Genomic DNA, 21994 nt, shown 5'->3' on the forward strand with positions numbered 1-21994 from the left:
TGTTCGGTATGATGGAAGTTTTCGCTACCAAGGTAGACCAAACATAAAAAAAATTGCCAAAATGTTTGCATTAAATTCCTGTAGATTTTTTATATATAAGTTTGTTAAGTCTGTTCTTAAGTATAGTAATTAGCAATAAGTCGGTCTTGAATACGTTTCGCTATTGAAGAGGGTGCGCCTTGATTAACATTGCTATCACTTGGGCTTTGATCTAAGTATCCAGTGTCAGGCTCGTATATGGGTTCACTTAATCGGATGTTACGCAACACTGCGCATGCGTTAACTATTCTACCAGTAAATCCTGGATGATACAAAAGAGTCCTTTGCTGTGATAGGCATCGCCATGTTCCTTTGAGAACACCAAAAAGTCTCTCGACTGGGTTTCGAGCTTTACACAATGCCTCATTGTACCGAAATTTTGGGCTCCCCTCTGGTTGGTTAGGTAAAGGAGTCATCAGCCAGGGTTCTAAAGGGTATCCAGAGTCACCTGCAAGTAGTTTTGTGTGCGATTTTTTTTCTCTGTGAAATTTTAGTGCATTAAACACACCTATCAAAAACAATTGCTCCTGGGAATTTAGCATTGACATTCAATATCTTTAGGTTGGAGTCACAAATCTGTATATAAAAATATATTATAATCAAAAAAGTACAATACATTTCTTTGAATTATTGCTTTTACCATTTGTACATTTATTGAATGGTATCCATGGTGATTTACATATGCCTCTTCATGATTTCTGGGACTCATGATCGACACATGAGTGCAATCAATAGCCCCAATATTACCTCCCGCCAATGGTGCAGGTGACGCAGAAAAAATTTCTTTCGCAGCTTGCCGCTCTATTTGAGTCATTGGAAACTTTACTTTATCGAAAAACAAAGAATTGTTGATAGCATTTGTTACGCGATGTACACAGCGGCTTACAGACGACTGGCTCATTGATATGCCCCATTGTTCTGCAACGGGCCGTTGATAACAACCAGTTGCGAAGAAGCGTAAAGCAGTTAGAACCTGAAATTTTTATAATAGTGTTCAATTGAAAATTATATGAAATTCCATGATTTACCTGTTTCTCTGTTGATATCGCAGTTATTCTTGTACCCCTTAATTGACCATCAAGTTGAGAAATAATATCATGAGCCAAGTCTGGGGTTAGTCGGTACAGCTTTCGAAACTCCGTTGCATTCAGGTGGAATGTGTTATCTACTTCTCTAAGAAGGCGTCTGTCCACTGGCGATGGCCTCAGTAACTCTTCATCTTGCGATAAAACGTACGCCAAGTACTCAAATGCCATTTGATTTATAAATAAAGCAGCTTTTCGTGTTTGAAGGTTTTTAATTAAAGCTCCGATTTACTTTTTTAAATAAAATTGTCAGAAATGTAAATTTCGTGATTTTTAACGCAGCCAATTCACTTGCCGTTTATTTAACAACACAGCTGATCGTCGATTAACGAATATCGATATAAAATAGTTACTGAATAACGAAATCGTTATAGTTATCGATTCGCAAATAAAGCGATGGCAAATATCGTTAAAAAAGTTGGTGAATTCCACTACTGGTAACTAACTTTTAACACGTTAAAATGAGACTCGCTTCCATAACTCATCTTGAAATTAATTTACAATTTTTACTGGGTTATATAAATTTGGTATGATCTACGCAACTGAAAATCCAATGCTTTTGGCACTTAGTACGTTGGCACATTCATATTTGAGAACAATCGGGATTTATATGTGTGCGGCTGTACGCACTTCATTGCCAAATGACACTTCACGCGTGACAACTACATCGACAACATCATTGACATCATCATCATCAGATTGGAGTACCATTTTAAATACAAATTCATACAAACTTACCTTATTAGGGCGGGCCGATTTAAAAATCGCTCATTGCTCTGTGAAAATCGTATTCTAGGGATCAAAATAAGAAACTTTGACGAAGGAACGATACCTCTAAAACGAATTCTGATGTCACCCCCCCCCCCCCCCCCCCCCCCCTTTGGATCGAACTTTTGGGTAGGGGCAATTTCAATTCTACCTGCTATGTCTTGTGGTGGCTTAAAAAAAACAACACAAGCAATTTTACGATCTGCAATTGTGTCACAGTGATACCTTCATTTTTTAAAACGGTTGAATAAAAAACCCACACAGCTATGTTTACGACATGCAAATGCATCACAGTGATGCCTTGGTTTTAAAATGGGGTTGCAAAAACGCTAATTTCTAATAAGTTAAATTCATTTTTTTATTTACATATGTTCTGACTAAATGAATTTCTAAAGAGAAAAATAAACTCCAAAATGAAAAAAACTTAGGCATTTCAAAGTGGGATTTTTCAAAATTTGCCCCTACAACCCAACATCAGAATTCGTTTTAGAGGTATGGTGATGCCTTGGTTTTAAAATGGGGTTGCAAAAACGCTAATTTCTAATAAGTTAAATTCATTTTTTTATTTACATATGTTCTGACTAAATGAATTTCTAAAGAGAAAAATAAACTCCAAAATGAAAAAAACTTAGGCATTTCAAAGTGGGATTTTTCAAAATTTGCCCCTACAACCCAACATCAGAATTCGTTTTAGAGGTATGGTTCCTTCGGCAAAGTTTCTTATTTTGATCCCTAGAATATGATTTTCACAGAGCAATGGGCGATTTTTTTGCCTCCCCACAAATCGAACCGGCCTAATATATATCTAATGTACATATTTGGTTTCGAATGTTTGTATATGTTATGTTACCTATGTATCTGTTGTGACCTTTGAAGCGTATGCGATGAGAAAACAATTGAAAGCGCCAATGGCAGCAATTGTTGAACACCGTATACAATACTCGACGCTATATATGTAGGATAATACATATACATCGATATTTGGAGTATGCCTAATATGTTTCGAAGTTATTTTTGATTTTGTAGCTAAGGATTATTGTCTCCTTTAAATATGATTTGCCAGTGAAAAGAAGAGGGAAGAAAGCAAGTCAAACGGGCGCAAAAAACTGGATAAAGTTACAGAAAATCATAAAGCAGAAAACTAAAGTTGACCGAAGGCCTTCAAAATTGACAAAAAATTGTCCCTGTAAACCCGTGGTAAGATCCTTTGTGCGCCCTTTCAACCTTACAAACGAAAATCATAATTTTTATATAGAACCTTTAGTTCGTTGTGGAGGTCTAATGTTCTCAACGCAGATGCTACTTCCAAACTATCATTCTATTGAGAGCCTAAGGAGTGAGCAGTGATATTAAAGTGACAACGATAATCACATTAAAGCATAGGTCAAAAATATACCATCTGCGCATATATATCACATTTCATTTGTGGTTTCTAAGAGAATTTTACAAGAGAACTGAAAAGACAGTATCAAACGGAGCTTCTTCCAAGGATGATTTGCAATTCAAGGAGCTGTTAATTAAGTTTCCGTAATACCCTTCCTAGTTAAGTGAGGTGTCTGTACTACCAGGAGTAGTGAATGCTTCTCGCTCTTTCTCTTTAAACTACATCGAAAAAAACATAATTTAAAAAAAACTGGCTCTAAGTTGTAAACTTATATTGGCAGGGTATCGGAGCAAGAAGATCTTGTATGCTTCTTTATAAATAAATAAATAAATACAAGGCGCGATATACCTAAAAGTGGGTTGTGGCTGCCTTTTGAATGGTGTTTCTTTTCTTTCTGCCAACAAAACTGGCGTGATGTGACTAAAATGTTCTATGGCGACCTCGGCATCTGCAAGTAGATCAACATTTCTGAATGTGGCACTGTTAAGGGACAACCCTACCCTTTATTTCCGCCTCAAGTCTTTATAGAGGTTTAAGTTGTTTTTACGTACATAGCTTTGTCTACACAATGAGCTGTTTCCCCTGAAACTACGTTAACCATTTTATTGAAGCTGTGAAGAAATTTTCATATAGTTTTGGGGCGTTCTTTTTGTGATTCTTTTGTGTGGGGGCCAATCATCCCTGATTTGCACATCCAGTTATAAGCTCAAAGAGTGTAAATTCTTATTCACTTTATCATCCCAAAAGGGTATCCTTTTCGATAACATAAAGTACTTGGTCTTCTCTTAGTTCGAAGTTAGATCTCTTTTTAGCCTCTTTGTCTTTAAAACCGCGTTTAATCTTCATACAAACTACTAATGCTGAAAGCATTAATTAATTTTTTATTTTTTTTTGTAAATCTTAACTAAATAGCTTTGAAAAATTTTCAATTTGGGCTTAGTAAACCAGCGGCATTAAAAGCATTTAGGAAGCTTTCGATAGCTGTGTTATGTAATATTTATATGTGTACACATACATGTGGTAAATAAAACACTCCCGGTTGATTTTGCTGGTTATTTATAAGTTTTAATTAATGTTAATAGTATTTTAGTTACATTCGCACTTAGGTTAAATTATAGGGTTTTATTTGTTAGCGCTCACAGATTAACGTCTGCGAATTTACATTCCTCGTATTCAACTGAACTCAACTGTTCAAACGATGGCCGCTCTTCGATTTTGTCTATCAGACGCTTCGTTATATTTTCGACAGGTTGCCGCTTAACCCTTTGGTGAACTATTCTATAGGTTGCCAGCTGTACATTTAATTGCTAGCTATACTTAAACCTAACTCTTAACCTAAATCCCTTCCTACAATCGGCCGCCCTGACAGGTTATTCGACCCTGAATAACTAGGACCACGGCTTCATGTTTTCGGCTACGGTTGTAGTTTTCATCGGTCCTTCTTGGTTGCCGATCTTCTCCACTTCATATCTGCCGTGGTTTAACTTGACGGTTACCCTATACGGCCCTAGATACTTTGGCCTCAATTTCATGGCAGTACCGAATTGAGTTTTTTTAATAGCCACTAAATCATTAATATTATAAGTTACTTCTACTTTTCTGTTTTTGTTTAAGGTTTTACAATTTTCCTTTTGTATTTTCCTTATATTTTTTTGGGCTTCTTCCCTTACTAAGTCCCTTTCTCTATCCAGGTCCTCTACTGCTAAATCGTCTAATAATTGACGCAAATCCGGGTAATCATTCACCCGCATGTCTAATCCGGTAAGAACTTTAAATGGCGTTGTTCTGGTACTGCGCGGAATAGTGTTATTCAGCACCTGTTGTACTTTGGCCACATGGTTGTACCACTGGGCGGGGTTGCTTTGACACTTTTTTGAGATCATTGGAATGACCGTTTTGTGGATACGCTCCACTTGCCCATTTCCTCGAGGTACCCCCGTTGCGATTTGTAAGTGTTGTATATTTTCCCTGTTGCAATAATCTTTAAAACTGTTTGATGTAAACGCTGCGCCCTTATCACTTATGATGCGCTTAGGATTTCCAAATATCGACGCCTGTTTTTCTAGCCTATCTATAACCTCTTCGACCCCTGTAGACTTTGTCGGGTATAACCACGTGAATTTCGAAAACCCATCCACTATCACTAGAATATGATTATATTTTTTCTTCGTTTCCGTTAACGGCTCAACGTGGTCGACGTGATAAGTCCCTAATGGTTCACACGCTTTATCAATTGGATTTAAAAGCCCCTCTTTTTTGCCTCTTTTCGCGTCAATAATTATACATCCAACGCAGCCTTTCACCACTTTCGTTACCTTCTCAATCAAGTTGGGCACGTAATAATTTTTCTCCACTAGCTCTTGTGTTTTCTTAGTCGCGAAATGATTCTGGTCGTGTGCCAATTTGATTATTTCGACCTCCATGCTGGATGGTACCACCAGTAACTCCTTAACGATATCCTTGTATAGTATACCGTTCCTTAGAAAAAAATCTTCATAACTTCCCGATTCCAAAACCTTCTTCACAGCTTTTATCCAAGCATCCTGTTCCTGTGCCTCTCTCAGTCTAAATGTTAGCGTATCTTCGACAATCATACAATATATACGGCTCAGGGCATCTACATGCCTCATGCGAGAGCCCAACCTGTGCTCTACCACGTAGTCGTACTCTTGCAAGTACATGGCCCACCGCATTACTCTATCCGGCACGTCGGTTTTCTTAACCGTCATGGTGAACGCGTTGCAATCGCTCACTATTTTTAATTTTCTGTCTTTCACATAAATATGCCATTTCTTTAAAGCCTTAATCACTGCCAAAACCTCCAGTTCAAAAGCGATGTACTTTTCTTCCGCCACTGTGGTTTTTCTGCTCATGAATTCTACTGGGTGAAACAACCGGTCCTCTGAATCTCTTTGCAACAACACCGCTCCAAAGCCGTACTTTGATGCATCGGCGTGTATCTCCGTTTCTGCCGATGGGTCAAAAAGCTTTAGGGAGGGTGCGTTTATTACAGCTTTCTTCAACTCCTCTACAGTTAACAACTGTTCCGTACCCATTTTAAAATTCTCTTCCTTCCTAAGCAGATCTGACAATGGCTTCGCGATAATTGCGTAGTTTTAAATAAAACGCCTAAAGAACGATGTCAATCCTAAAAAGCGCTGTATTTCCTTTCTACTTGACGGTATAGGGAAGTTTTTTACGGCTTTAGTCTTTTCCACTGACGGTAAAATTTCTCCATTTTCCACTATATACCCTAACCAGTTAATTTGCCTCCTAAGGAACTGACATTTCTCCCATTTGATTTTCAATCCGTATTCTCCAGCCCTGTCCAGCACTTTTTGTAATTTTCCTAACGACTCTTGCTCATCCATGGCGGGAATTACAATGTCGTCCATGTATGCGATAATCGTGCCATCTTGCAACAAGTCCTGGAATACTGCGCGGATATATCTGCAGAATACAGCCGGCGAGTTGGTAATCCCGAATGGAACGAAACAAAATTCAAACTGTCCGCTATGTGTAACAAATGCGGTATACTTTCGCGAATTTGGCTCTATTGGTACGTGATAAAATCCATTTCTTAAGTCGAGTGTAGTGAAGACTTTTGCACCCTGCAACTTGTCTAACACCTCGTCGATTAATGTCATCGGAAAATTATCCCTAACAATTTTCTCATTTACCTTACGAAAATCACAACAAAATCTTTTCGTCCCATCTTTTTTCTTTGTCAGCACCACCGGCGACGCATATTCCGAAGTACTACACTGTATAATTCCCTCTTTAAGCATATCTTCTACCTGCTTGTCTATATAACGCTGATCCTCATAGGACACTCGACGTGGCCGTTGATACACGGGCCTATCATCTGTAAGGATAAGCTTCATTTGCACTGGGATACTGGTTTGTTTTCCGGGTACGTAGGCAGTAACCAGTTTCCTTACTTCTTCAGCAGTTTTTCCCTCTAGGTGCGATACGTCTATATCACATGCTTCTTTCTTTGAATCATCTCTTTCAGCCAAACACAAAACTTTGAACTCGCTAAAGAGATCCATTTCGCCATCTTTGCTACTCCCTTCCTTTGAAACCTTACTCCGAGTTAACTTCGGCAGCCTTAGCTCATTGCTATTTGATGCACTTGCCATGGCACCATCTCTTATGGTGTCACCGCTTTTATTGTCTACTCGATCCGTCTGTGCGATTTCGCCCACTGGCATCGCTGGTGTCTTCATATCTCTGCGATCTGGCTCAACCACTCCAGATACGCCACTTGGAGAACCAGGCCGAATCACTCCGTGGTTCCCTTTTTGACCACTATTGTCAGCCATGCCTTGTGTACTCGGTTGTCGGAACTCTACTTCCCCTTTTCTAAATACTAACTCTACATCTTTGAGCACATCACTACCTATTATAGCGGCATACGGCATGTCGCGTTCTCTCACCACGTGGAATGTTACTTCTAATTTCATTCCACCAATTTCGATTTCGGCTTCGAAGCTACCCAATGTCGTGAGTTGCCCCTTTCCTATTCCGAACAATTGACGCCTCTCCTTACTTAGCTCAATATTTCCTAGCATCATGAGCGTCTCGTATCGGATTATACAAGAATCGCAGCCCGTATCTACCAACGTGCTAAAGGTGAACCCGTTCATTGTTACGTCAATAAATATAAGGTTACTTCTCGATTTGCCCTCGGCCTGTTGCCCTAACGTGTTTGCGCGCTCATCTTTAACTGCCGTATTTCCTGTACCCGACTTGCAATCTTTGGCATAGTGGCCCTTTTGTTTGCATTTGAAACACGTCACCTTGCTTGAATCTGAACTCTGGCATTCTCTCGCCAAGTGACCTTCCTTTTCACATTTAAAACATTTCTTATTTTGGTACCCTTTTCCGCCACCACTTTTCTCCGACCCTGTCTGAGGCGTACCCAATCTGTTTGACGACGTTTGGGAACCCCTTATTTTCTCATATACCCGTATTTGTTCTTTGAGCGCACTGAGGCTCTTTGCTTGATATAACACGGATTTGTTTAACCGCGTATCTGGCACACCCTCTACGAAATATTCCACAACACTCTTTTCATCGAGGTGGATTGGCTTCCCTATCTCTATGAGTGCATATAAATACTCGTGAAGGCTTTCCTTCGTCTGCTTTCTTCTATTTCTAAGCGCGCGGTGCACCTCTGAGGCGCATAATCTTTCACCAAATTCCTCTACAAGGGCTTCTTTTAACCCACCCCAGTCTCCTCTTCCTGTCAACCCTCGAGAAAATGACCTTGCAGCACCTTTAAGTAGCTGCTTCGCATACACATACTTTTGAAGGTCATTCCAACCTACCGTGTCGGCAACCTCCTCAAATTCCATCACCCAATGGTTCACCCCACGGGTATCGTCACCTGCAAATGAGGAGACACTATCCTCTATATCACGCAGCGTAAACATCGCCCTTTGCGCATTTAGGTTAGTAATCGTATTCCCATATACTGAGTTTGTCGACTCATTTTCATCTACCTCTTCTTCTCTTTCTTCGCCCTCAAACACTATATGCTGAAGCAAACGCAACTGCAAGTCCTTTTTTTCTACCTGATACACTCAAATTAAGCTCCCTTAGCTTCTCTTTTAACATTTCGACGGTCATTGCCTTTATGGTATCAGTATCCATCGTGCTATTTCGATTTTATTTACGCGACTCAATAGAAAAAAAACACAAATATCGATATACTCTCCTTGCCTAAACTTCCTACTCAATCCTCCCGTCTATGCATATGCGCATGTGAACATGCACTGATTTCACTACAATGTAAATAAAATCGAACTTACACACACACAAACACTAGGCAATTTTATGACACCTACTATCAATTATTCTCCGACACGCGAAAAAAGGAATGCAAATTCGCTTTCCGATACATACAAATATATGAAGTGTATTATCTATTCTGATTACAATATTAATATTTCCAATAGCAAAAGAAAGAAAGAATTAAATATTATGACTAACTACACAAAGCTACTATACCGCTGCTTCACTGCTGCCTGCTACCCGCTGCTTGTCTTGCTTTTGCCTCTGCTATCACGATAGTTTGCCTTACTTGTTATTCTTTTGTTGCTTGTTTGTTTTGTTTTATGTTGTTCGCTTACAACCCACAATATGGTAATTTCGTTTCGCTTAATTTTACCAAGCGAAATATGTGTATCTATGTACACGATATAGTTTTTGCTTTCTTTCGCTTAGTTTGTAGCGAAATATGTATGTATATGTATTTTCGCACACGCTTGCTTGCGCCACTTTGATGTTGGACTTATCTTTGTCTCTTTTCGCATAATGCGTTATGACTTAGCACTCTAACAATAGTTCGCGCACTTCGACTGTTTCAGTTGCACAATTTTTCTGGTTCATGTATTTGGTTTTGGAAACACTTGCACTCTGCTCCCTTCTTTTGGGAACACATCACTTCTTCGTTTTCGCGAACCTTAATTTCGAGTCGCGTAGCTGTTGCTGCTCTTACTGATGCTTGCGCACTTGCACTCGACTATCTTCTGTTGGGAACAGTTCACGGTTCACTTCGTTCACTGCCTTTTGTGCTTCGTTTTCACGAATGCTAATTTTAACTCGCGAAGCTGTTGCTTTTCTCGCCGCTGCTGCGCGGTTTGTTGGAGCACCCACTTTTTAGCTGCGTCAGCAGCGCAGTCCGTCGGAGCACCAAAATTTAATATTTGACGCTGAATGCGCGTACCTTTTGCAAGTACACCTTACACACGAGATTCTAGGGGATTATCTTGTTCACTTCTCGCAATTTTTTCATTAGCTGGCACTTTTTGATGCTTGTTTTATCGTGTGCTTATTTGGTTTTCGCACTAGCATTCGATTTCCCACTTTTAAGCGTTCAATTCGGCTTACCTTAAAAGTTTTCTATGCGTTTTCAATTAACGCTGACACATCTATCCCGGACGAGCCCCCATTTGTGGTAAATAAAACACTCCCGGTTGATTTTGCTGGTTATTTATAAGTTTTAATTAATGTTAATAGTATTTTAGTTACATTCGCACTTAGGTTAAATTATAGGGTTTTATTTGTTAGCGCTCACAGATTAACGTCTGCGAATTTACATTCCTCGTATTCAACTGAACTCAACTGTTCAAACGATGGCCGCTCTTCGATTTTGTCTATCAGACGCTTCGTTATATTTTCGACAGGTTGCCGCTTAACCCTTTGGTGAACTATTCTATAGGTTGCCAGCTGTACATTTAATTGCTAGCTATACTTAAACCTAACTCTTAACCTAAATCCCTTCCTACATACATGCTCAACAAAGACATTTACTTAGATAATGTTCCTCTAAGAAAGCACTCACTTCAAAGTAAAATCTACAAAAAATTCCAGCAAATATGTAAGTAAGAGTTAAGAAAACATATCAAGCAAAATTCTATGCCCGAATCATACTAAATACTTATGTGGCTGTGCAGTTTGGGTTGAAACTTTATAAAAGCCGAAAAAAGATACCGAGAAATTGCTTGTTTTCAAGGCGTTTATAAAAGATAAATACAAATGTGCATATGTTTTTTGTATTTATTTTCAAATACATATGTATATCTAAGCTCTTTAGAGTCAAATATAGATATAAACAGCTTACAATGAATTTACAAAGTTTTGTATCAAGTTCGCGCAATTCAATTCAAATCAAACACCAGCATTTCAAGCTAAAGAATTTAAATATAGAGTTTGCAACATTAAATTTATAGGAAATTGGGTATTATTGATAATCTCTGCAGTTGCTTTTAAGCTCGTTCCGCAAGCGAGAATGAGGATGTCTTAACTGTTTCCGAATTAAAAAATTTTTATTTCCAATTACTACTATACCACGTCGCACTTAATTCAAAATTTTACATTAGAAGTTTCCCTTAAATTGTTCACTTTCAACACAAATAATCTCTTCTCAAATTACGCCCAGCGGTATCATTTCATCTTTCATCTTTATTTGAAACCCAATCTTGCATTAAATTTTTGTATATTATCATATTATGCCATCAAAAATCATAGCATATTAAGCTAAATATTACCATAACACATGCTCTCACATCATAACATGATTTATGCCAATCCATTTGTGGTCATAAACTTATGATTCGACATATATTATACTAACATTTAGTCAAGTTATAGCTTTTTTGATGTTAGCGATTCAATGACATCACTTTATACCATATCGCAATCACATCACAATGTATTATGTTATCATAATGTCATATGACGTGGCATCTAATTATTATTTAAATTTAATAAAATTTCTTTGCTTAATTTACTTAAACAACTGTTAGTTTCTGCAATTAAACTTATCTCTCAAGCATTTTCATTGTGGTTATACAATTATTTTTTCGACCGGTCAGTTAAGATCAAGCTTATCACCTCATCACAACTCATATTGTAATATGTACATACGAACTGTCTTATTATTGACAGTAATGATGGGTTAAATTTGGCGTTTAATTTCTTAAGAGTGCTAAAAAAGGTTTCACGTATGCATTTTTAATACCTTAAGATAAATTTGTGGTCACAAATCATGTAACCGTTTAACCGTCCTGTTCATGAATAATTTTTCTTCTTAATTCGCATGGCTGGGTACCCGGGTATCACAAGGCAGTTCATACGTGAGAATGGGTATCCCAGCCATGAGAACTAGTAATAAAAAACTAATTTTAGTAATAAAAACTAATTTATGAAAGTATATTTGAAAAAATTTTCTCTCCTTTTTGTAGAAAATTTATTCCCATTGGATGGCACAAAATTTTAACTTGCTTTTATTTGTAGATTACGTTAAAACGTGAGAACTACGAGTGGTAACTGGGTATCCTAGCCATGAGAACTAGTAATAAAAAACTAATTTATTAAAAAATTATTTTTATGAAATTATATTTAAAAAAAATGTTTCTCCTTTTTGTAGACAACTTATTTCAATAGGATGCCACAAAATTTTGACTCCGTTTCTATTTGTAGATTATGTAAAAATGGTTTTTGAATATGCAAAAGGTAGACCGGTACCCATCTATGCACAGGACGGTTAAGTTGACATAAGAAAATTATAAAATTTAGATTCTGATAGCATTTTATACCAATTAAATCAACAACAGTGAACTAAAATTTTAAAAATGTATAGCTCTACTTGTTATTTTGTATGATAATTGTGTATATTTGACCCTTCTATGCGAGACTTGGGATGTTTTGTACAACCTTATCGGTAGCGTGATTTTAGACTTAGGTTTGTTAAGACGTCTGACCATAGATATATAATGTGTCATAGCTAATCAATCGTAGCAAGTCAATCACACACCCAGTTTGGCATAGCTTTTACTAACGATATTTATTATCATTTCATTTAATCATATGCTTAATATATGCTGTTTCACATCATTTCATGGTAGACCATACCATTTATATCACTTCACCACAAGAACGCCATCATCTGTGCAAAATCGAGCTGAACCGGAAAGCGACCTATCAAAAAATATTCTTTCGGATAAACTGTGGTCTAGACAATGTAATTTATTAAAATATAGAACAATTTTTCAAATATGTATCAGTAGAAACCCGCCTTACAAAAACTTCACTATGGTCCCATCCTGTTAAAACTGTTAGTACTCACGCTTGACAATTTTTAGGAAGATTCCATGATTGAATAAAAAAGCTTAAGAATACGAAGTCATTGCCAACTATACAAACGATATGATTTATAGCATTATAAAATGCAGCATTTATGTAGTTTTAACATAACACCGCATACGTAGATCTAAACAGCAATGTGCGAAAAACCCCGTTGTTCAAAAATGGTTTGTGATACCACATCAGTCATTTATCAAATCACACCAGTTGACAAATACTTTTTTATCATTTCGTGTCCTTTGTTTTCATTTTCATATTATATAATAAAATATATATAGAATATAATTTCATGCCATAATTCAAAAATGTGCGTATTGCATCGTCACAAAAAATTAAGTTATATCATATCGTCACAATTAATAGCATCATTGCAAAGAATATTATTATAAACCGTTATATATCACATAATGTGATATCGTATTGCATAGAATAGTAGAGTCTAGTATAGTTTAGTTTAACATAGTATAGTATTGCATTATACCAAATAAATTCATACCATACAATGACATATTTTTCAACATCATATCATACCATAGTCTCATTTTATTCCACCCATAATTGTGATTAGCTGGCGCGATTTGTTACGTGGTAGCCATAATCGCCAAGATGGTCAAGCGCTGATTTATGAGGATAATAATTAACAATATCACATAAGATATTATAATATCATCAATATATTCTCTCGTATCATATCATATATTATCATTGTGTTCTACGTAATTGGAATCATATGCTGTAACATCAAACAAAATTATGCCACGACATATCAACTAATGGTAATGTGCTAATAACATATCATCTCAAATATCATATAATTATCTTCCATCCTTTTTTATTCCTACCATGTTACATCACAAATCATATTGTAGAAAATCTCACTAAACATTTCGTGTCATGTCACATAAAACCAAACTTTATCTGATCATCTCAATTTAAATAATACCACATTATTTCACACAATATTATATCAAACCGCAATTTATCATTTCATAGAATTTTACTACATACTATATGACGTCATCTCAATTTATAGCGCTACATGCGTTGTGATATCATATCACCTAAAACCAAACCATATCACATATAAACTGTACTCTCAAAATATCACATCATAAGACCTTATATTATCAAACTATTTATTAGCATTTCTTTTCATAACATTTCATATCTTATCATCTCGCCTTACGCCCACGATATATAATTGTTATAAGTTGTATTCCCGTAGTATAAAATTTCATATGATTATATCAAGCAAATATATACCAAACTACATCAAATAATTATCAAATACTATTTCATAAACAATACATGTCACGACATCCTAATTTATAGCACTACATACTGTGTGATATCATATCACATATCAATATAACTCTTATAATATCACACCATAAAAACAATACAAACTTTTTTAATTGCATTCCTTCTCACATTATTTCATATCACATTTTCTCTCTTAATTCCATCACAGTTTGTCATTTGTCATTTCATAAAGCTTTATTCCCATAGTTTATAATTCATATGATTATATCAAACAAATATATACCAAATTATATAAAATAATGCCACACATAATTTTATATTATCAAATACTATTTCATAAACAATACATGCGACGTCATCCTAATTTATGGCACTACATACTGTGTGATTTCATATCACATATCAATATATAATATCACACCATAAAATCGTATCATACAACCTTTTTTAATTGCATTCCTTCTCACATTATTTCATATCACATTATCTCACTTCATTCCAGCACAGTTTGGTTATCAATTCATTTTATTTAATTCCTTTTCATTTCTTTCCATATCATTTTTGTCACAACATATCACAGCATTACTCATTTCATAAAGTTTTATTCCCATGGTTTATAATTCATATGATTATATCAAACAAATATATACCAAATTATATAAAATAATGCCACACATAATTTTATATTATCAAATACTATTTCATAAACAATACATGCGACGTCATCCTAATTTATAGCACTACATACCGTGTGATATCATAGCACATATCAATATATAATATCACACCATAAAATCGTATCATACAACCTTTTTTAATTGCATTCCTTCTCACATTATTTCATATCACATTATCTCACTTCATTCCAGCACAGTTTGGTTATCAATTCATTTTATTTAATTCCTTTTCATTTCTTTCCATATCATTTTTGTCACAACATATCACAGCATTACTCATTTCATAAAGTTTTATTCCCATGGTTTATAATTCATATGATTATATCAAACAAATATATACCAAATTATATAAAATAATGCCACACATAATTTTATATTATCAAATACTATTGCATAAACAATACATGCGACGTCATCCTAATTTATAGCACTACATACCGTGTGATATCATATCACGTATCAATTTAACTCTTATAATATCACACCATAAAATCATATCATACCACTTTTTTTTTAATTTGCATTACTTCTCACATTATTTCATATCACATTGTCTCATCTCATTCCTGCACAGTTCGGTTATCAATTAATTTTATATTAATTTTATTTAATCCCTTTTCATTTCATTCTATACCATTTTTTACCTTTAAGTGTTATGTCCATATCAAACCAAATGTCCACGTTACCACATCCATTACAACACTTTTATTCTCCACTATTGAAATATTTTTTCAAAAACTGCTTAATCCTTGCATTTGAGATAGTGCTCACCCTTTTGTTATGTTCCTCAATGTTTGCTTTCGTGAAAGCTACCTCAACTGTTCGCAGTTCATTTGTAGAGCAAGTGTGCTAGAAAAAAAACAAATATATAAAATTGTAGAATATACTTAAGTAAAGCTCTAGAAAAAAGATTACGACACATAACGACATTTAATTTAATCGTAGCACAATGCACTTACTATTCACTTGCCTTATGTAGTTGATGCTGCTGCCGATGTCTTTGGCGTGCATGTTTTCCTTTTTTTGTTGCAATGCTGAATGAAAACTAACTGGAAACAAAGCGATAACTATTAAATTCAAGTTGAAGAGGCGTACCGATGGCAACTACTACCACTACGATAAGTGACATTGCACAGAGTTTTAGCAATAAAAAAAAACTACAACAAAACATCAGTGAACAATTATATCAGTACCTACAACGAGTACAATTGCAGCAGCAGTGCTAACAACCAGAGCAAAGCGTGGCAATAGCAGAAAAAATATAAACGTAACAACAACTAAATTGCACTAGTTTATAATAGCAATGAGTGTCGTGGCAGAAACATTTATGCTGTATAAGTAAAGCTAAGAAACTCCAGTTAACTTTGTATGTGTGTACTTACATATATATGTGACATCGCCATGTGACAGTTGAAATGTCACGTTTGGCCTTTACTTTGCCACCAACTGGAAAGTGCCAGCAAGTGGCGACTACCAAGCGTCCAACAATTTCAGAAAACTATCCCACCTCGTAAGAAAGGAGAAGCATGACAAAAATAATCACACGTATACATATATAACTGAATTGCACTCGTAGCGGCAATTTAATTTAAATTTATCTACGACTTTTGCACACGATAACGCGTAGAGAAGTGAGGCATTGGTTCCAAATGTCACTTACAACAACAACAAAAAATTAATGCTGTTGATGGCGAGGAAATATGAATCAACCAAGCCCTACACACATGGAACTTAGAAGAAGAATGTTGCTGCTGCTGCACCTGTCGTGTGGTTGCTATGCTTTTAAGTGGCAGTGACGCACATACGTTTCAACTCACACAAACGTACACAAAAACAAAGTATACAGTTTTCGTCAGAAAAATAGCGCAGCACGATATCACTCTTTCAATATCATTTCATTTCCTTTTTCCCAAATAATTTATTCCATATCACATCCGTGATTCTTTCCATTATGTTTTATATCACATCCATACGTCATTATATCATATCAAATAATATAAACATATAACATATAATCGAACTCCCCAACTATCTTAATAACTATTGCCATATTAACAAATCTATAACTATGACATTTCCAGTATTCATTAATAATTGTTTACAACATTTTCTAATCCATGACCAGTTAAATTAAGTGGAAAATAATAGTTTGAAGTTTTTTGACGGCATTAACTGTGCCGTTTTTTTGCAGTTAAACGACATAATTTTCTTACCTTTTTAGTGATGTTGAAACTAATGGTGTTTTCGTTTCTGAAAATAATCGCCCTGCTGTTTCTTCTCAGCTCTTTTCTAAGTTTGTGTGTTCCTTTCACAAGATATTTCTTACTGAATAAGAAAAGAGGTACCGTTACCTAGAAATTCAGTCAGTTTGAAGAGCTCTAGGTGATCTAGCTCTATAGTTAGAGTTTAGGAGTGTGACACGAGGGTAATATTTTTGCCAGAAAAGAAAGTTGATGTCAAAGTGATAGCTCAAGTATCGACACATCATTTCTTCAAAAGAGCATGAACTCCTCTATTGGTCGCATCATAATAGATACTAACTCGCGACGTCATATGATATCACCTGTTATCGTATCATGCGATGTACTGTTAAAAATTGTCTCTATTTTCACCTATTCCAACATCAAGTCCTCATTTCTTATAATATCATAACGTATGATATCTTAATATTTTATCGCATCTCATCACATTTTCATTAGACATCATTTCAATTCCCATCATATCTTGCAAACCAATTGATATATTCACGTAGGTCCGTTATTAATTTGTTAGCTTCAGTCTTGAGTGGATGTCCATAGTGATCGGTCGTTACTACAGTTACTCTCCGAGATTTAAAGTCAGTACATTACATGTATATCGGAAATTTTAATAAAATATGTGTTCACCAATGGAAGAAAATATTACTCTGTCGGTCCCCCTTAGGGCGGTAAAAGTAGCCAGTTACAACTAATTTTTGATAAATCAATTATATTAAAAAATTCAACTCCTGGTCCTAAATTTCTTCCAATGAAAATAATTAAAAAAATCAGTGAAAATTCATCAGAACCAGTTAAAAAAGACAATAACAGAAGTGCATTGAACGGAAATTATAACGGTGCAATCAACGAGATTGAAAATAAAGTGAGAACTTAAGCAATTTCCCCCCTTTTATTATTAAAAAATGTATAGGCAAAACTTGTGGAAGTGAAGTGAGCGAGTGTATAAAACTCAATAATGGAATGCGTCTAATTAAAACAAAAAACTTAGAGCAAGCTAAAATACTAGTATCACTCACTGATCTCAATGAACAAATATTAGTGGAAGTGTCAGGACATCGCACTCTAAATTATACTAAAGGTGTTATATACTCCAATAATTTACGTGGTGTTGACGAGAAAGGGATAATAGAAGAACTTAAATCATCTTTTGTTGTTGACGTCCAAAAAAGAAAAAAGAAAAGTTAAGGATCATTTAATCGAAACTGGGCTAGTAATACTTTCTTTCTCCTTATCATCATTACCAACTCATATATATATTGGATATGAGAGAAAGCCAGTTGGACCATATATACCGCTTCCAATTCGCTGCAACAAATGCTTCTAATACGGATATATTTCCAAATTTTGCAAATATAATTGAAATCTATATTAATTACAGTCAAGCTTCACACATAAACAAAGAGTCCAATGATAAATGCACAAGAGAAACAGTTTGCATCAACTGTAAATCTACCGGCCAGAAATTTGATCACTTCGCCTTAAGTTCCACATGCCCCATATACCCCATATTTGTAAAAGAGAAAGAGCTTCAAGCTCTACGTACTCTTCAAAAGGTTGGACATTAAGTAGCACTCAAAATATTCAACAACAGGCATATTTTATCTTATACATACTCTGATGTAACAACAGGAAACAACAACAACTCACGTACATTACAAATCTATGATGAGATCCCATCGCAATCGGAAATTCACACAGCTGAAAACAGCACTCTCAACTTAGCAACGAATTCTCATTAAATATTTTTTATTCCTTTCTTACTTAGTTTTATTCTCTATTTTTTAAGTTTTTATACTCAGTTGAGCAGAGCTCACAGAGTATATTAAGTTTGATTGGATAACGGATGGTTGTACATATATAAATGAATCGAGATAGATATAGACTTCCATAAATCAAAATAATCAGGATCGAAAAAAAATTTGATTGAGCCATGTCCGTCCGTCCGTTAACACGATAACTTGAGTAAATTTTGAGGTATCTTGATGAAATTTCGTATGTAGGTTCCTGAGCACTCATCTCAGATCGATATTTAAAATGAACGATATCGGACTATAACCACGCCTACTTTTTCGATATCGAAAATTTCGAAAAACAGAAAAAGTGCAATAATTCATTACCAAAGATAGATAAAGCAATGAAATTTGGGGTGAGTTGAACTGATGACGCAAAATAGAAAATTAATAAAATTTTGGACAATGGGCGTGGCACCGCCCACTTTTAAAAGAAGGTAATTTAAAATTTTGCAAGCTGTAATTTGTCAGTCGTTGAAGATGTTATGATGAAATTTGGCAGGGACGTTACTCCTATTACTGTATTTACGCCTACCAAAAATTAGCAAGATCGGAGAAGGACCACGCCCACTTTTAAACAAAAATTTTTTTTAAAAAGTAAAATTTTAACAAAAAATTTAATATCTTTACAGTATATAAGTAAATTATGTCAACATTCAACTCCAGTAATGATATGGTGCAACAAAATACAAAAATAAAAGAAAATTTCAAAATGGGCGCGGCTCCGCCCTTTTTCATTTAATTTGTCTAGGATAATTTTAACGCCATAAGTCGAACAAAAATTAACCAATCCTTTTAAAATTGAGTAAGGGCATAGATTTTATGATGTTAACTGTTCTCTGTGAAAACGGGCGGAATTGGTTAATGCCACGCCCAGTTTTTATACACAGTCGTTCGTCTGTCCTTCCGCATGGCCGTTAATACGATAACTTGAGCAAAAATCGACATATCTTTAATGAACTTAGTTCACGTACTTACTTGAACTAACTTTATCTTGGTATGAAAAATGAACGAAATCCGACAATGACCACGCCCACTTTTTCGATATCGAAAATTACGAAAAATGAAAACAATGCCATAATTCTATACCAATTACGAAAAAAGGGATGAAACATGGTGAGGTAATTGGATTGGTTTATTGGCGCGAAATATAACTTTAGAAAAAACTTTATAAAATGGTTGTGACACCTACCATATTAAGTAGAAAAAAATGAAAAAGTTCTGCAGGGCGAAATAAAAAACCCTTAAAATCTTGGCAGGTATTATATATATAAATAACTTAGCGGTACCCAACAGATGATGTTCTGGGTCACCTTGGTCAACATTTTGGTCGATATCTGGAAAACGCCTTCACATATACAACTACCACCACTCCCTTTTAAAACTCTCATTAATACCTTTAATTTGATACCCATATCGTACAAACTCATTCTAGAGTCACCCCTGGTCCACCTTTATGGCGATATTTCGAAAAGGCGAACACCTGTAGAACGAAGGCCCACTCCCTTTTAAAAATACTCATTAACACCTTTCATTTGATACCCGTATCGTACAAACACATCCTAGAGTCACCCCTGGTCCACCTTTATGGCGATATTTCGAAACGGCGTCCACCTATAGAACTAAGGCCCACTCTCTTTTAAAATACTCATTAACACCTTTCGTTTGATACCCATATTGTACAAACAAATTCTAGGGTCACCCCTGGTCCACCATTATGGCGATATCTCGAAACGGCGTCCACCTATGGAACTAAGGATTACTCCCTTTTAAAATACTCATTAACACCTTTCTTTTGATACCCATATTGTACAAACAAATTCTAGGGTCACCCCTGGTCCAGCTTTATGACGATATCTCGAAACGGCGTCCACCTGTGGAACTAAGGATTACTCGCTTTTAAAATACTCATTAACACCTTTCATTTGATACCCTATCGTACAAACGCATTCTAGAGTCACCCCTGGTCCACCTTTATGGCGATATCTGGAAAAGGCGACCACCTATACAACAACCACCACTCCCTTTTAAAACCCTCATTAATACCTTTAATTTGATACCCATACCGTACAAACAAATTCTAGGGTCACCCCTGGTCCACATTTATGGCGATATCTCGAAACTGCGTCCACCTATGGAATTAAGGATTACTCCCTTTTAAAATACTCATTAACACGTTTCATTTGATACCCATATCGTACAAACGCATTCTAGAGTCACCCCTGGTCCACCTTTATGGCGATATTTCGAAACGGCGTCCACCTATAGAACTAAGGCCCACTCCCTTTTAAAATACTCATTAACACCATTCGTTTGATGCCCATATTGTACAAACAAATTTCACGGTCACCCCTGGTCCACCTTTGTGGCGATATCTCGAAACGGCGTCCACCTATGGAACTAGGGATTACTCCCTTTTAAAATACTCATTAACACCTTTCTTTTGATACCCATATTGTACAAACAAATTCTAGGGTCACCCCTGGTCCACATTTATGGCGATATCTCGAAACTGCGTCCACCTATGGAATTGGGGATTACTCCCTTTTAAAATACTCATTAACACCTTTCATTTGATGCCCATATCGTACAAACGCATTCTAGAGTCACCCCTGGTCCACCTTTATGGCGATATCTCGAAAAGACGACCACCTATACAACTACTACCACTCCCTTTTAAAACCCTCATTAATACCTTTAATTTGATACCCATATCGTACAAACAAATTCTAGGGTCACACCTGGTCCACCTTTATGGCGATATCTCGAAACGGCGTCCACCTGAGGAACCAAGCATCACTCCCTTTTGAAATACTAATTGACACCTTTTTTTTGATACCCATATTGTACAAACAAATTCTAGGGTCACCCCTGATCCACCTTTATGGCGATATCTCGAAACGGCGTCCACCTGTGGAACTAGCATCACTCCCTTTTAAAATACTCATTAACACCTTTCTCTTGATACCCATATCGTACAAACAAATTCTAGGGTCACCCCTGGTCCACCTTTATGGCGATATCTCGAAACTGCGTCCACCTATTGAATTAAGGATTACTCCCTTTTAAAATACTC

General features: G+C 35.9%; 1 long non-coding RNA gene across 1 annotated transcript; it reads right to left on the minus strand.

Moving 5' to 3' along the window:
• Window positions 1-235: 235 nt before the first annotated feature.
• Window positions 236-786, minus strand: LOC137242741 (uncharacterized). Its single transcript, XR_010950353.1, has 3 exons — window positions 680-786; window positions 548-615; window positions 236-487 (listed from the first exon to the last, which is right to left on the minus strand). It is a non-coding gene; the product is annotated as an uncharacterized lncRNA (long non-coding RNA).
• Between the last annotated feature and the right edge of the window lie 21208 nt (window positions 787-21994).

This window comes from Eurosta solidaginis, chromosome 2 (assembly GCF_040869045.1).
Source record: "Eurosta solidaginis isolate ZX-2024a chromosome 2, ASM4086904v1, whole genome shotgun sequence".
In the NCBI taxonomy this organism is placed as follows: domain Eukaryota; kingdom Metazoa; phylum Arthropoda; class Insecta; order Diptera; family Tephritidae; genus Eurosta; species Eurosta solidaginis.